At 43.0% G+C, this 14,421-nt stretch overlaps 1 protein-coding gene across 22 annotated transcripts in view; it reads right to left on the bottom strand.

Annotated features, from left to right (window-relative positions):
* AOPEP (aminopeptidase O (putative)) overlaps window positions 1-14,421 on the bottom strand; it is a 346,305-nt gene that overhangs the window by 295,137 nt on the left and 36,747 nt on the right. The gene's annotated exons all lie outside the window — the stretch shown is intronic.

The raw sequence follows: 14,421 nt of genomic DNA, 5'->3' as shown, positions 1-14,421 counted from the left end.
TAGCTGCTGTGAGTCCTCTGGTTGAAGGAGCTGGCATTACTGGGAGCTAAGGGGCTGCAGCAGCAGGGGTCATCTGACAGAAGCCAGAGTCACAGTAGGGACTGTCCCATGGGTGCTGCGATCAGAGAAGACTCAGTCACTGCTGGAGATGCGAAAGGAAACAGGGAGGGAGGAAGAAATACCTTGTTTCTCCACTGACTCCTGCTCTCAAATTTTCTCCCACTGCCCTACAAGGGCCAAACTTAGTAGGAAGCAGAAGACAGGGGATCCTGGGAAATGAGGTTCCTTATCATCCAGAGATCACAACAAGAGCAGAAAACTGGACCTCAGAGCAAACAGGCTGTTGCAGCCTACCTATCCTAGTAGTGTGCGCGCTATAATAACTCGCAGGTCTAACACGGGGCAAGGAAAGATTCAGGAGACTGTAGTCCTGGCCAACTTGTTAAATGACTTGACCTCTCTGAGTCACATGTCAAATGGCAGTGGGGGGCAGACAGCAGACCCCTATTCTGGGCCATAAAACTATCCCTCTGATCCCAAGATGATAAATCTAAGAACAAAAGCAAATTTTCATAGAAGGCTCAGAATCTCCCACCAATGAGTTCTCAATGCCCACCTTGGTCCCCTGGGGCCTTGGTCAATTGACTTAATCTTGGTTAACCACGCAGCCTCAGGCTGTTGAAGAACCTAATGAGGAAGCCTACTTAGGGTTGATTCCTCCCAGGTGGGGCTGGTAGTGGTGGGTGCACCCGATGGGAAGAGTGCCGTAGCAGCTCAAGTAATGAAGATAGGCCTACTTCTGAAAATCCTACCTATTAAGTGTTTTGCTTTCTCCCCAGAAGCCCACCTTAGAGAAGGTCTCACCCAGTGGAAACAGGGTGTATTCCCACTGGCCAAATGGCGGGTATAACTCCTGCTTCCTCTGACAATGGCAGATGCTGAGACTCAAGGCTTTCTTTCTCACTGAAGCAGAATGGATCCCACAACTTTCGTCAGTTCAAGAGCCTTCTTCCAATCTAAGTAGCCACTTCTGATCTAAGTAGACTTGTGGAGTTAAACTATTTGTGATACTTACAAGGAAGCTGCAGACCCTTGCCTAGATAGAGATTTCCTAAGACTTTCAGGCAAAAAAGGGGAGCTGACCTCATATCATGGTCTTAAGTCCTAGTGATGTGGAGAACAAAGACAGAAGGAAATATAGATAAAATTAAGTGTCCTTATAACCTGCAGCCCATTGACAAATACTTGAAACAGGCGGAGTATGACATTCCTCCAGAAACTCCCAACCGTCTTAATGTTAATGCTTTGCTAGAGGGAAAAACAACCTTAGCTTGACACCAGCTAGGCCTCCAGGATCCTGTGAGTCTTCTCTAGCATATGAAAGTCCTTTTGGAAACTTCCCTTTGTCTTTAATAACCCCAACTCCAAGTATATAATCAGCCGGTCCTCACTACTCAAGTGCAGCCCTTTCTGCCCAGGGTTTTATCTCTGTGTTTTATTTATTTTTTTAAATCAATTTATTTATTGGAGGGGGGTGATGGAGAGGGAGAGAAACTCAAGCAGACTCCACACTGAGCCCTGACACAGGGCTTGATCCCACAACCCCGAAATCAGACCTGGGCTGAAACCAAAAGTTGGACACTTAACCAACTGTGCCACCCAGATGGCCCCTGTACCTGTACTTTAATGAAACCACCTTTTTGCACGAAAGAGGTCAGAATTCTTCCTTGGCAGTTGGCCCTGAACCCCAACATTTCCAGATTAGGTCAAGTCTGAAAGCAACTGTGCTCTCTTGCTATTGTGCTCAGCACCTGGTTTCTGTAGGGAGACTCTGATGTTATAGATATCCCCTTCCCCGCACAGGGAATGAATCCTCCCCAAAAGACTGGCTTGCCAAGAGGTTTGCTCTCCTTCGCCCTCTGAAGTGCATTTGGTCTGTGCCCTTAGGTATGTGGTCCCCAAGGCTTCCCCATCAGCCTCCACACCTGTTCCCTGAAGAAACAATCAGACTTAAGATGAGGTCACATCTGAGAAAGACTGCAGAGGAAGAATCAGATGGACCGAGTTAGTTGCTGAAGAAGGGGGAGAAGGAAAGCCTCTCTCAGGCAGCTGGCTTCTAAGTGGGCCTCCAATGCCTCCTGCCTCCTGGTATTCATTTTCTTACGAAGTACCCTCCCACACTGTACTAGGGTTGGTCTATATGACCAATAAGATGTGGCAGAAGAGATGTTATTCCTGAGAACTGAGAATTTTAAAATCTGGTTTTTAGGGGTTCTTCTATCACTTGCTCTGGGGGGAATCCAGCTGCCATGTCAAGACAGTACTCAAACAGGCTATGGAGGGGCCCATGCAGCAGAAAGAGAGACCTGGCCCACAGGCAGTGAGGACCTGAGGCTGTCAACAACCATGCAAATGCATCTGGAAAAGAATTTTCCATCTAGAGTCAAGCCCTGAGAGGCCTGTGGCCCTGACAGATAGCTGACTGCAACCTTGTAAGAGATCCTGAGCCAGAACCACCCAGTTAAACTATTCCTGGATTCTTAACCCTCAGAAACCACGTGAGATAATAAATGTTCATTCTTTTAAACTATTAAGTTTGGGGTGATTTGTATGCAGCAGTAGATAACAGAATTTTCTCAGGTTTCTGGCTCAGGCGATAAGAGGGCTTGCAAAGCAATTAAACAGGAGCGTCAAGATGACAAGCAAGATCATAGGAAAGGACAAGGGAGAAGGAGAGTCCCTATTTAATTTGCACATACAGGGCTTTCTTTGCACACACTATGGCAGAGGACACTTGTATGGACACAGAGATCATGATTTTTCTAAAGCACAAACAGTAGAGCATTCAGCAATGGGACTGTGTCTGAAATTGGGCCGATCACAGAACATTGAGGAAAGGGAGGTTTATGAACTAAGTATTGATGTTGCCGGCAGATTTGAGTCTGGGTGCCACCCATAAATCCGGGAGTGTGTGTGGAAGGAAATCCTCCCTTTGGCTGGATATTTGAAAAGCAAGTTATCACCATCCTTTCCTCTCTCATTCTCAATTTTTCCCCTCTAAGTGGTCTAGCTCTAGATATTTCATTCTAGAGTTCTGTCCTGACCCCGCCCCCTGGCATCCTCTCAAAGGCTCTTTCTACCAGACTGTTCCTGGGCACCTGAATTCTCCCACCGTGGGGATTAGTTACCTGGCCAGGCTCCCAAGAAGCTGTTGCCTACCACCCCCCTACTGTCCTCACAAGTCTCTTCTGCTACCTCCTCTTTACACTGAGGCAACCTTGCTGCTAAAATCTGTGTTTTCTTTCTTGCTTTCCGCAGAGGCACTTTTAGGCAACAGGCTGGAGCAATGGAGCAAGGCAAAAGGGCCCACAGTGACCATCTGACCCATCAGGCCACCCACCTCAAAATACACATAAGCCCTAACAAACCAATGGGCTACTTTACAATGAGGCACAGGTACCCCAAAATGGAAAATTCCATACATCCCATACCTGCTCACCTTCCCCTTTTAAGTACAACCCCCCCCACCACCACCACTACCACCACCTCCTGGCAGACAGGCTCTCCTTTGTGGTCTTGCCTGCCTCACCCCTGCAGTATATTCAATAAACTTCTTGCTCCTTTGTTGTGCTTCCAGAGAATTCTGCACCGCCTGTGCTGCCAGCCCCCATCTGAAAGGGGTGTCCCACATTTGGGGGTCCCCATCCAAATGGGAGAGACACCACACTTCCTTCTGGTCTCCAGAGCTGTAACTCTGAACGTGTAAAAGCCCTATCTATAAATACAGCCACATCTGATACAAGACACAATCGCTTTCTTATTGGAATGTTTTCACAAATGGGGAAACCATCATCTAGGCAAAATTTCTTGAAAACACAGATTATCTTTGTGCTCCCAGCCTATTCCATTCTTGGACTTTTCTTCTTTCTCAGATGCAGCCTCCCCCCTTCCTTCCCAATGAGCCCACACCAAGCACCAATGACTTCATAAGCAATAGCCTTTGGAGCTTTTACAACCTGATATCCTTATGCATGTCACACATCCTAGCACAAACATCTAACACAATGTAAAGTTAAGTGACTATATATATATTTTTTTTTATTTTTATTTTTTTATTTTATTTATGTGTGTGTGTGAGAGAGAGAGAGAAAGAGAGCAGAAGCAGGGGGAGCAGAGGCAGAGGGAGAAGCAGGCTCCTTCCTGAACAAGGAGCCCAATATGGGACTCCATCCCAGGACACAGGGATCATGACCCAAGTCATAGGCAGAGGCTCAACTGTACTGAGCTACCCAGGCATCTCAAGTGAGTATATTTTTAAAAGAGATGAAAACTTAACCCCTGGATAAAACTCTAGTGATGGAATTTGGGGCATGTGACAAAAATTGGGGCATGGGGGGGAGTCATGAAAATCATACTGCCCACATGGTGATTCAAGAATCAAGATGGCTCCCACCACACTCACCTATAAATGACAACTACAGAGAGTTGATTTCCTGTCCCCATACCCTGTGCCCCAAGAGGGGAGGAAAATCTATGCACATTTATAAATATGCTCTGCAGCTATCTGGATGTGTAATCATGAAGTAAATGCAGCTGTGTTTATTCAACACGCACAGCCTTGCACCTTGGCCATGTTGCTAAAACGCTCACGGGACAGATGTGAAGGCGCCAGCCTCCAATGCGCAGAACTTTATTTCCAGACTCAATAATTCCTTCCAGCAGGAAAACTCTCTCACACCAGGGCTCATCCCACATGCACTGGGATAGCCACCCAGTGAAAGGCTCCCTGGGGAGTCCAGTTAAACTGCACAGGAGTTGTGGGGGTGGGGAGAAGGACACTGAAAATCAGTAAGAAGATCGAAAGAGAGCATGAAAGCAGACCTATCATGATTTGCTGCCATTACGGAACTTCTAAACTGAGGAAGAACTTGCCAGAATGGCTACTCCCTCAGCTTCATACATGTTTGTGTGTTGTGCCGTGGGTTAAACAAGGATGAGACACACTAACTATGCTGCTATGGCTGAATGTGTCCCCCTCAGATTCCTATGATGAAATCTTAATGCCCATCTGACTGTTGGGATTAGGAGGTAGACCCATTGGGAGGTTCTTAGGTCACATGAGGACAAGGATTTTATAAAGGAGATTGACGCCCTTATAAAAGAAGCCCAACAGAGCTCCTTAGCCCCTTCCTCCACGTTAAGGACGCAGCCAAAAGTCAGCAGTCTACAACCCAGAAGAGGGCTCTCATGAGAGCCTGACCACACTGGCACCCTGATCTTAGACTTCCAGCCTCCAGAACACTAAGAGATAAATCTGTGGTACTTTGTCATCATAGTCCAAATGGACTAAAACATACACCTTCCAAGGTTAGGGGTTGGTCAACTCTCACATGCTTGCTCATTTTCTTAAGGAGCCATCCGTAAAGGAAAACTTGCAGGGGATTAATCCAAAATGTATTTTATTTGGGCAGGCGCCTGGGTGGTTCAATTGGTTAAGTGACTTGCCTTGGCTCAGGTCATAATCCTGGAGTTCCGGGACAGAGTACCGCATAGGGCTCCCTGCTCAGTGGCGAGTCTGCTTCTCCCTCTGACCCTCCCTCCTCTAATGCTTTCTCTCTCTCAAATAAATAAATAAAATATTAAATATATATATATGTGTGTATATATATATATATATACACACACACATTATATACATATTATCTCTTTAGTTGACAACTACATGCATTTGTCTTTTTGTAGTCAGTGTGAAAAGGGGGTTCTTCTTTTTTTTTTTTTTTTAAAGATTTTATTTATTTATTTGACAGAGAGAGATCACAAGTAGATGGAGAGGCAGGCAGAGAGAGAGAGAGGGAAGCAGGATCTCTGCCGAGCAGAGAACCCGATGCGGGACTCGATCCCAGGACGCTGAGATCATGACCTGAGCCGAAGGCAGCGGCTTAACCCACTGAGCCACCCAGGCGCCCAAAAGGGGGTTATTCTTAATTTAAAAAATGTTTGAGGGATGCCTGGGTGGCTCAGTGGGTTAAAGCCTCTGCCTTCGGCTCAGGTCATGGTCCTGAGTTCCTGGGATCGAGCCCCATGTCGGCTCTCTGCCCAGCAGGGAGCCTGCTTCCCTTCCTCTCTATCTGCCTGCTTCTCTGCTTGATTGTGATCTCTGTCTGTCAAATAAATAAATAAAATCTTTAAAAAAAAAAAATCTTTGAGGTCCCACCACTTTCCATAAAACCGCTCATTTTCAGATATTTGGTACCACCATTCAGTGACCTGGGAGAGGGCTGCCTTAGGAGAAGCGGGCAGCAGGTGATAAGATGAGCCCAGAGTTGCCATGGTGTGGCTTGTTGGGATGTTTTCCCACAGTGAAGTACTGATCTGGTCTCTGGAGGCCAGGAGGCCACAGATGGGACATTTCCATGAGTCCGATTCTTTTAGAAAACTGGCCAGGGTTACAAAGTCTTCAGGCCTCCTCCAATTCCTTATCATCTCTTCTTCCTGCACCTGATCTTTTGTAAGACTCCATGTTCTCATTAAACCTGAATTATAAGCAAGCAACCCTCTTGCTTTCTTGCGCCACAAAAACCAAGAGGCAGGCTACTAAAGCAGGAAATGTCAACTATGACTCACTCTCTCCTCCCAACTTTACTTTACACACACACACCTTCCTTAATAAATTCTCCTTCATGGCACAATTACCAAAACTGGGATCCCTCTTAATCATACTGGACATATGGCAGGTGCAAAGGAGAATGCTGCTTTGACTCAGATTTTGTGTACAAAATGCACAAGACTGAATGAAAGTGGCTTTGAGTCAGAAATTCACCACTTTTCAGCACAAGTGTTTTGGGTGCAAAACAGGCAAGCTGTTGGGCGCCTGGGTGGCTCAGTCGTTAAGCATCTGCCTTCGGCTCAAGTCATGATCCCAGAGTCCTGGGATAGAGGCCTACATCAGGCTCCCTGCTCAGCAGGAAGCCTGCTTCTCCCTCTCCGGCTCCCACTACTTGTGGGGAGGTGGGGGTGGTGGTGGTGGTGGTGGTGGGGTGTGTGTGTGTGTGTGTGTGTGTGTCTGCCAAATAAATAAACAAATCTTTAAAAAAAAAAAAAAAAAAAACCACACAGGCAAGCTGTTTATAAAGGCAAAGACAGTATTTCTCATTTGGAAGTCTCATCTGGAGATCCTAAGATGAAACCTCTTTTTAACACATGAGAAAATTGAGCTCCAGAGATATAAAAGGCCTTATCTGAAGTCACACAGCTAATGGGCAGCACAGCTCAGACAAGTATTCTGGTCACCTGGCTCTCACTTTCCAGGTTCTTTCCAAAATTGTGATTTGTTATTTTCTGTTGATGTTTAGTTATTCAGGGTTTTTCTATTTGGTTGGTTAGTCATTTGGGTTACTTGTGTAAATTAAGACTGTCCATCATTATTACCTTTTCTACTAGGATTCACCTGGGATTCTGGTAATAGAGGCAGATTTATAATCAAGGGGAGAAACAGGTTAAAATAGAATCCTTCCAAACAGCTTCAAGTTTGGGATTATCAATTCCTCCTGTAATCTTAAAATGATATTATAGCATTAATGTGTATTTCCACTTCAGTTCTCAGGAATTTTGTGTTGGTTTCTTGAAGCAGGAAAGGAAAAAAAAAAAGGATTAACTGTAGAAATGTTCCTTTTAGACCTGGACTCTCTTCCCAAAGAGAATCTCTTTGCTTATTCTTTTCAAACTTTCCTTTATAGTGAGATATTAAACAATGAAACTAATTTCATGGAGGAAGAAAAAAGACATGTTTTAACATCTGGTTTTGATGTCAAACTAAAAATACTCCAAAAGTCTACATCTTCCTTGGTCCAACAGCTAAGTAAGAAACATGATAGAGAAAATGATTTTCTTTAGTATTTTGCCAACTTCATCCTGGTCTTGTCCAAAACAATATCATACTGATTTAAGGAATTTAAAATTTTTAGTATTACCTTAAATTATAATGTATTTTCCTAGTCAGTTTCCTTATCTTTAATGATGATCCAAGTAAGTGGAGTTTCAAAAATAAGTTTCCTATATTTAACTGAATTTCCACCCCATTCAGCTCATGTTCAGTGATGTCATTAGCTTAAACCCAGGTTCCCTAGACCACTGGGCTGGTTCCACAACTATTATAATGATCCTAAGGGAAAAGGGAACAGGAGAATGCTCTTGGTTTTAAATAACATTTTATTCATTGGAAGAGAAAAGTACATAAATTTTGAATTAAAGATTTTCATTTCTAAAAGTTTTTTTCTTAAGCATACTGAAGATCTAGAACCAAAAAGATATTAAGTCCCCTCCCTTCCTAGGTTTGCAACAACCCCTTAACACATTCTTGACTCTATCCATGTTCTCAAATAGTTCTCAAAATATTTTTAGAGGGCAGAAAAAAGAATCACACTACACGAAGTAAACAGGCTTTCCAAGAAGCCTGTTGTATCAGACTATCATATATGTGTCTGTTTTTGTCGTCCTTTTTTTTCTTTTTTAAGAATTTTTTAAGATTTTTATTTATTTATTTGTTTGACACAGAGAGAGAGATCACAAGTAGGCAGAGAGGCAGTGGGGTGGGGAGCAGACTCCTCGCTGAGCAGGGAGCCCAATGCGGCCTCAATCCCAAGGACCCTGAGATCATGACCTGAGTGAAGGCAGAAGCTTAATCCACTGAGCCACCCAGGGGCCCTGTTTTGGTGGTCCTTTTTAAATGTTACCTGTAATCCAGTATCTACACGATAGAGGAAAGAAAGATCTTTTCAGGGGCGCCTGGGTGGCTCAGTGGGTTAAGCCTCTGCCTTCGGCTCAGGTCATGATCCCAGGGTCCTGGGATCAAGCCCTGCATCGGGCTCTCTGCTCAGCGGGGAGCCTGCTTCCTCCTCTCTCTCTGCCTGCCTTTCTACCTGTGATCTCTCTCTGTCAAATAAATAACTAAAATCTTAAAAAAAAAAAAAAAAAATCTTTTCAGTTCAAGAACTTCCATAATCCCAAAATGGCTAAGCCCCAGTAGGAAAAGATAGCTTTTATAAGATCAGACACATCACTTTAGAACTAGAATAATAAAGGGGGGGGGAGAATAATAATGGGGAGAAAGAAATTACTGACAAGGTAGTCCTAACTTTTGTAAGGGATTTCAAGGTAGAAAGATGGTGACTGTTTTCCAGATTTGAAGTTTATTTTTTTTAATAAACATTATTTTTGGTTAGTCTTAGATTTACTTTTTTTTTTTTAAGATTTTATTTATTTATTTGACAGAGAGATCACAAGTAGGCAGAGAGAGAGGGGGGAGCAGGCTCCCCGCAGAGCAGGGAGACCGTTATGGGGTTCCATCCCAGGACCCGAAGACCAAGACCCGAGCCAAAGGTAGAGGCCCAACCCACCAAGCAACCAGGTGCCCCTAGATTTACTTTTATGTGCAAAGATAATACACAGATTTCCCATTTACCCCATACCCACTGTTATTAACACCTTTTGTCAGTATATTTGTCACAACTGATAAACTAGTATGGATACATTATTAAAGTCTGTATTTTATTCAGATTTCTTTCATTCTCCCTAATGTCCTTTTTCTGTTCCAGGACACGACATTACTTCTTCTTTTTTTTTTTTTTAATTTTAAAAAATAAACATATAATGTATTTTTATCCCCAGGGGTACAGGTCTGTGAATCACCAGGTTTACACATTTCTCAGCACTCATCATAGCACATACCCTCCCCAATGTCCATATCCCCACCACCCTCTCCCGTCCCCCCTCTCCCCAGCAACCCTCAGTCTGTTTTTTGACATTGAGTCTTTTACGGTTTGTCTCCCTCCCAATCCCATCTTCTTTCATTTTTTCTTTTCCCACCCCCCAAACGCCCCATATTGCATCTCCACTTCCTCATATCAGGGAGATCATATGATCGTTGTCTTTCTCCGATTGCCTTATTTCACTAAGCATAATACCCTCTAGTTCCATCCACGTCGACACGACATTACTGCTAATGTCTAATCGTCATGTCTCCTTAGGCTTCTCCTCACTGAGACTGTTTCTTAAGACTTAGTTTATGTCGACCTTGAGAGTTGTTTTTTTTTTAAAGATTTTATTTATTTATGTGAGAGAGGACATGAGCTAGGAGAGGGCCAGAGAGAAAGGCAGATTCCCCACTGGGCAGGGAGCCTAATGCAGTGCTCAATCCCAGGACTCTGGGATCACCACCCGAGATGGGCAGATGCTTAACCGACTGAGCTACCTGAGAGCCCTGACCTTGAGAGTTTTGAGGGGTACTGGTCAAGTATTTTGTTGAATGTCCCTCAGTCGGGATTTATTGATGTTTTTCTCTTGGTTAGACTGGGGTTATGGGCTTGGGGGAGGACAATCACAAAGATGTCATTTCATCACATCATACTAAGGGTACACACTATCAACATGACTCCTCACTTTGATGCTAACCTTGATCTCCTCACTGAGGTCATGTTTGTCGGGTTTCTACGATGTAAAGTTACTCTTATTTCTTAGCCCATTACTTAGTAAGGAGCAGAGTCATGTTTCACCTCCTTGAGGATGGAGTATTTAAATAACTTGGACAACTTCTGTACCTTAGATAGGTCAATTCTCCATGTGTTTATTTATAGCAATGTGAGCTCATGACTATTTATTTTATACTTTAGGTCATCATCCCAGACCATTTCATATTGTTGCTCAGCTTTGGTCATTAGGAATTCTTTCCAATGGTTCCTTGGACCTTGGGCATATGCCTTCAGTTGCCGGCTACTATTCCTATTGTTTGAGTACTTCCTTATTTTCTGGCACTACAAGATGCTCCAGGCTCATCTTGTGCACTTCCCGTAGTCCTAGCCATTCCTCTAAGAAGCCCTGGTTTCATTATTGGAGGATGGTATTAGAAATCAAGACCCAGGCACTGTGCTTCTAGACCTTCCCAGATGACAAGCAAGGAAATCTACATGTGCATACTGATCCTTGGGAAACACCTATTTATAATTATTTCTATATGCAACCCCCTGTAACCATCTTAAACTAAACATTAAACATGAGTTTATAGTGATGTCTCCAATTCTGTTACCACAGAGATCATTCTAGCCTCTTCCTCTTGCTCATCTGTAACCTCCCACTTCAACAGTGAGAAACCTGGCTCCCAGATTTACTTAATTTACTTAATTGCTCAGTTTCAGTATACACGTATAGTGGTACTAGAATTGTTAACCTGTACTCCCATAGGAAATAATTTTATCAACTACAGCACAGTATTTAGGTGCAGTTCCTTCTGCCTTCAGTCTTACAAACTCCACACATTTCCAAAGCGACTTAGCTAGGCACCTTTGCCCCCCAAGCCCCTACAATGAGGTTGTTTCATACATTTTTTTTTAAGATTTTTTTTTTTTTGACAGACAGAGATCACAAGTAGGCAGAGAGGCAGGCAGAGAGAGAGGAGGAAGCAGGCTCCCCGCCGAGCAGAAAACCCAATGCAGGATTCGATCCCAGGACCCTGGAATCATGACCTGAGCCAAAGGCAGAGGCTTTAACCCACTGAGCCACCCAGGCGCCCCAGTTTCGTACATTTTTAATACAATTAGATTGTTTTGTCACAATTTGCTTTTCATCCTGGGACCCTTTGATCTCTTATTTATTATCAAACTAAATAATTTAAGTTTTATTTTCAAGACAGGGTCAGGTGAAGGTCACAAGGGGAGAAGCCACTGATGGAACTTGGAAGGTACCAATTTAGAGATTTTCTTAAGTTTGCATCTAATAACTCCTTAAAAATAGATATTTATTGAAAGCTAATATATTTTTAAAATGTACTGAAATCTCTGCATACAATAAGGGACATGCTGAAGATCAAAAATAAGAAATGTGGCTCCCTTTTACAACTGAAACATGGATTTTTTCCAAGGCACTTTCAGTAACTTCATTCACTTCTCCTAGTTGTAAAATGAGAATAAAATGTTTTGTATCCAGTATTAAGAATGTAGGTATGCTGACGGTATTCTGTCACTCAAGAATAAAATGTTGGTCTTAGTAAATGCAGGCTCTATCCCATGGAGAAAATAAGCTCTACCCAATTATATTTTTCACACAATTGTAAAATTTTATATATTTTCACATAATAATATTCATAAACCCCTGGAGCCCTAATAATTATTATCTGCTCTTATCACTAAGGAATTTTTTTCTGTCTAGCAACTTGGGATCTTTTGGCATCTTAAAGTCCTTAAAGTTGGGGCGCCTGGGTAGCTCAGTCGTTAAGCGTCTGCCTTCAGCTCAGGTCATGGTCCCAGGGTCCTGGGATCGAGCCCTGCATCGGGCTCCTGCTCAGTGGGAAGCCTGCATCTCCCACTCCCACTCCCCTACTTGTGTTCCCTCTCTCACTCTGTCTCTCTCAAACAAATAAATAAAATCTTAAAAAAAAAAAAAAGTCCTTAAAATATCCAAACGGTTACCAATATAAACCTAGATTTATTTGTAAGCATGTGGGAGAGTTTAGAAAGATTTGGTGGCCATTCATGGAAAAGTATCCTGAGTGTAATAAAATTACCCCCAAAAAAGGCAAAAGGGAGAGAAAATATCTTTTAAGGGTTTCTTTTTTAAAACAAAATTTATTATTCTTGTAAGGCTGCATATACGCCATTTATTTACTAACATATAATCACAAACTTCCAAGGATACAGTTTAAACTCTTACTGTGATCAAGCATTTTATTGAATTATCAGAAAAAAAGACATCACAAGTAATTTTGCCAAGTCAACCTTTGCAGGAACAAGATGTGCCCAAGCACCTCTTTGGTTTCTTAATGAAAATCAGCATTTATCCATAACTCATTCCTACTCAACACCTGACATGTAATGTAATTCACAAGTCTAATCTCTTTCTATGTAATGAGCACTGAGAAGAAAGCCATGTTTGAAGCCATTAATGAGTATTTCTTCCAACTACTGTCAACAGATTCTTCTTCCCCAATATTCTAATTCAAAAATGAAATACCTGGGAGTGTTAAAAACTATGATTTCCTAAATTAAGTATTCAGAAGCCGTATTTTGTTAGATCTGATTGAAACCGTACCCTTAATAATTTCAAAAAAATTTAAAGATACAGTAAGAACACCTGTTTCTTTTCCTGTTTTCACAAGAATATCCAATGTTATTCTATATATAAATCAGTATGCTTTTGTACTAGTGTAAGTTTGCACCAATCCTGCAATTTCTCAAAGGCTGCCTCAGACTCCAACAGAAATAAGAAGTGAACTCATTCTCAGTGGGGTGGAAGACCAGAGCAGAGAGGCAAGACTGGAGGGAAGGAAAAGTATAATTAGAGCTCAAAGTCAAAGTGATGCTTAAAAAAAAAAAAAAAAAAACAACTAAAAGGTTTTTGGAGATAAGTTGGGGAAGAGATCCAAGCAATTTGCTAAGACCACCACTCTGTCAAGGGAGTCACTCAGAATAAGGTCATTGACAGTTGGCAAACTTCTTCTGTAAAGGCTAGATAGAAAGTATTTTTAGCTTTGTGGGCCACAGAGTTTCTGTACGGCTACCTGACTCTATCATTGTTATGCAAAAACAGTCCCAGTTAATATGTAATAAATGGGCATATGACTGTGAAAAAAAAAAAAAAAGGTCATTGAGATCAACATTTCTCTAGCCAAGCTCTACAATAATTACTGTACCGACCTGCAGTATATTAGCACAAACAGGTAAAATAATGACGAATCAATGAAGTCTGATTTTAAAATTCTCAAATTCCAAGAACCCTGAACAACTGTTGGAGGAAGGGCAAGAAGAAAAGCACAAAGGGCTGCGCTAACACCTCCCCTGGCAATCGATGCCTCATCAATTCTCTCCACACTCAAAACCTGGCACCTCCAGCTGGGTGGCTCAGTCGGTTAAGCGGCTGCCTTCAGCTCAGGGCATGATCCCAGGGTCCTGGGATCGAGTCCCACATCAGGCTCCCCGCTCTGCAGGGAGTCTGCTTCTCCCTCTGTGCCCCCAACTCCGGGCTCATGTGCTCGCTCTCAAGTAACTAAATAGAATTAAAAAAAAAAACAAAAAACAAAAAACGGAGTCTCCTGGTGTCAAATAGGAAGAACAGCGGCCAAAGGAGCAAGTGTGTAGCCTTGGCAGGACGTGCCACGTTCCTCAGAACCAGTCCTTCCCAGTATTTTCAGGATTCGCACTATATGACAACTGACAAAGTCCAGGGAAGCATGGCTGCCAAGGGACAGGTACGGCAAGAAAGTCACAAAGCAGAGCTGAGTTTATCTGGAAGAAGGACCTGGCCAGGCTTCAGACCCACCCAACGTGGTGGCAGTTGATTCCCTCAGGAGGAATAGGAAGGAACTTCGAGAAAGGATTTGCTCAGAGACCAGTATCACTCTCATCTACCGCACTGAAGTCGCCAGCAGAGATCCCA

Source organism: Lutra lutra, chromosome 13 (assembly GCF_902655055.1).
Source record: "Lutra lutra chromosome 13, mLutLut1.2, whole genome shotgun sequence".
In the NCBI taxonomy this organism is placed as follows: Eukaryota; Metazoa; Chordata; class Mammalia; order Carnivora; family Mustelidae; genus Lutra; species Lutra lutra.
Note: the sequence above shows the minus strand (reverse complement) of the source record. Positions and strands in the feature narration are given on the sequence as shown.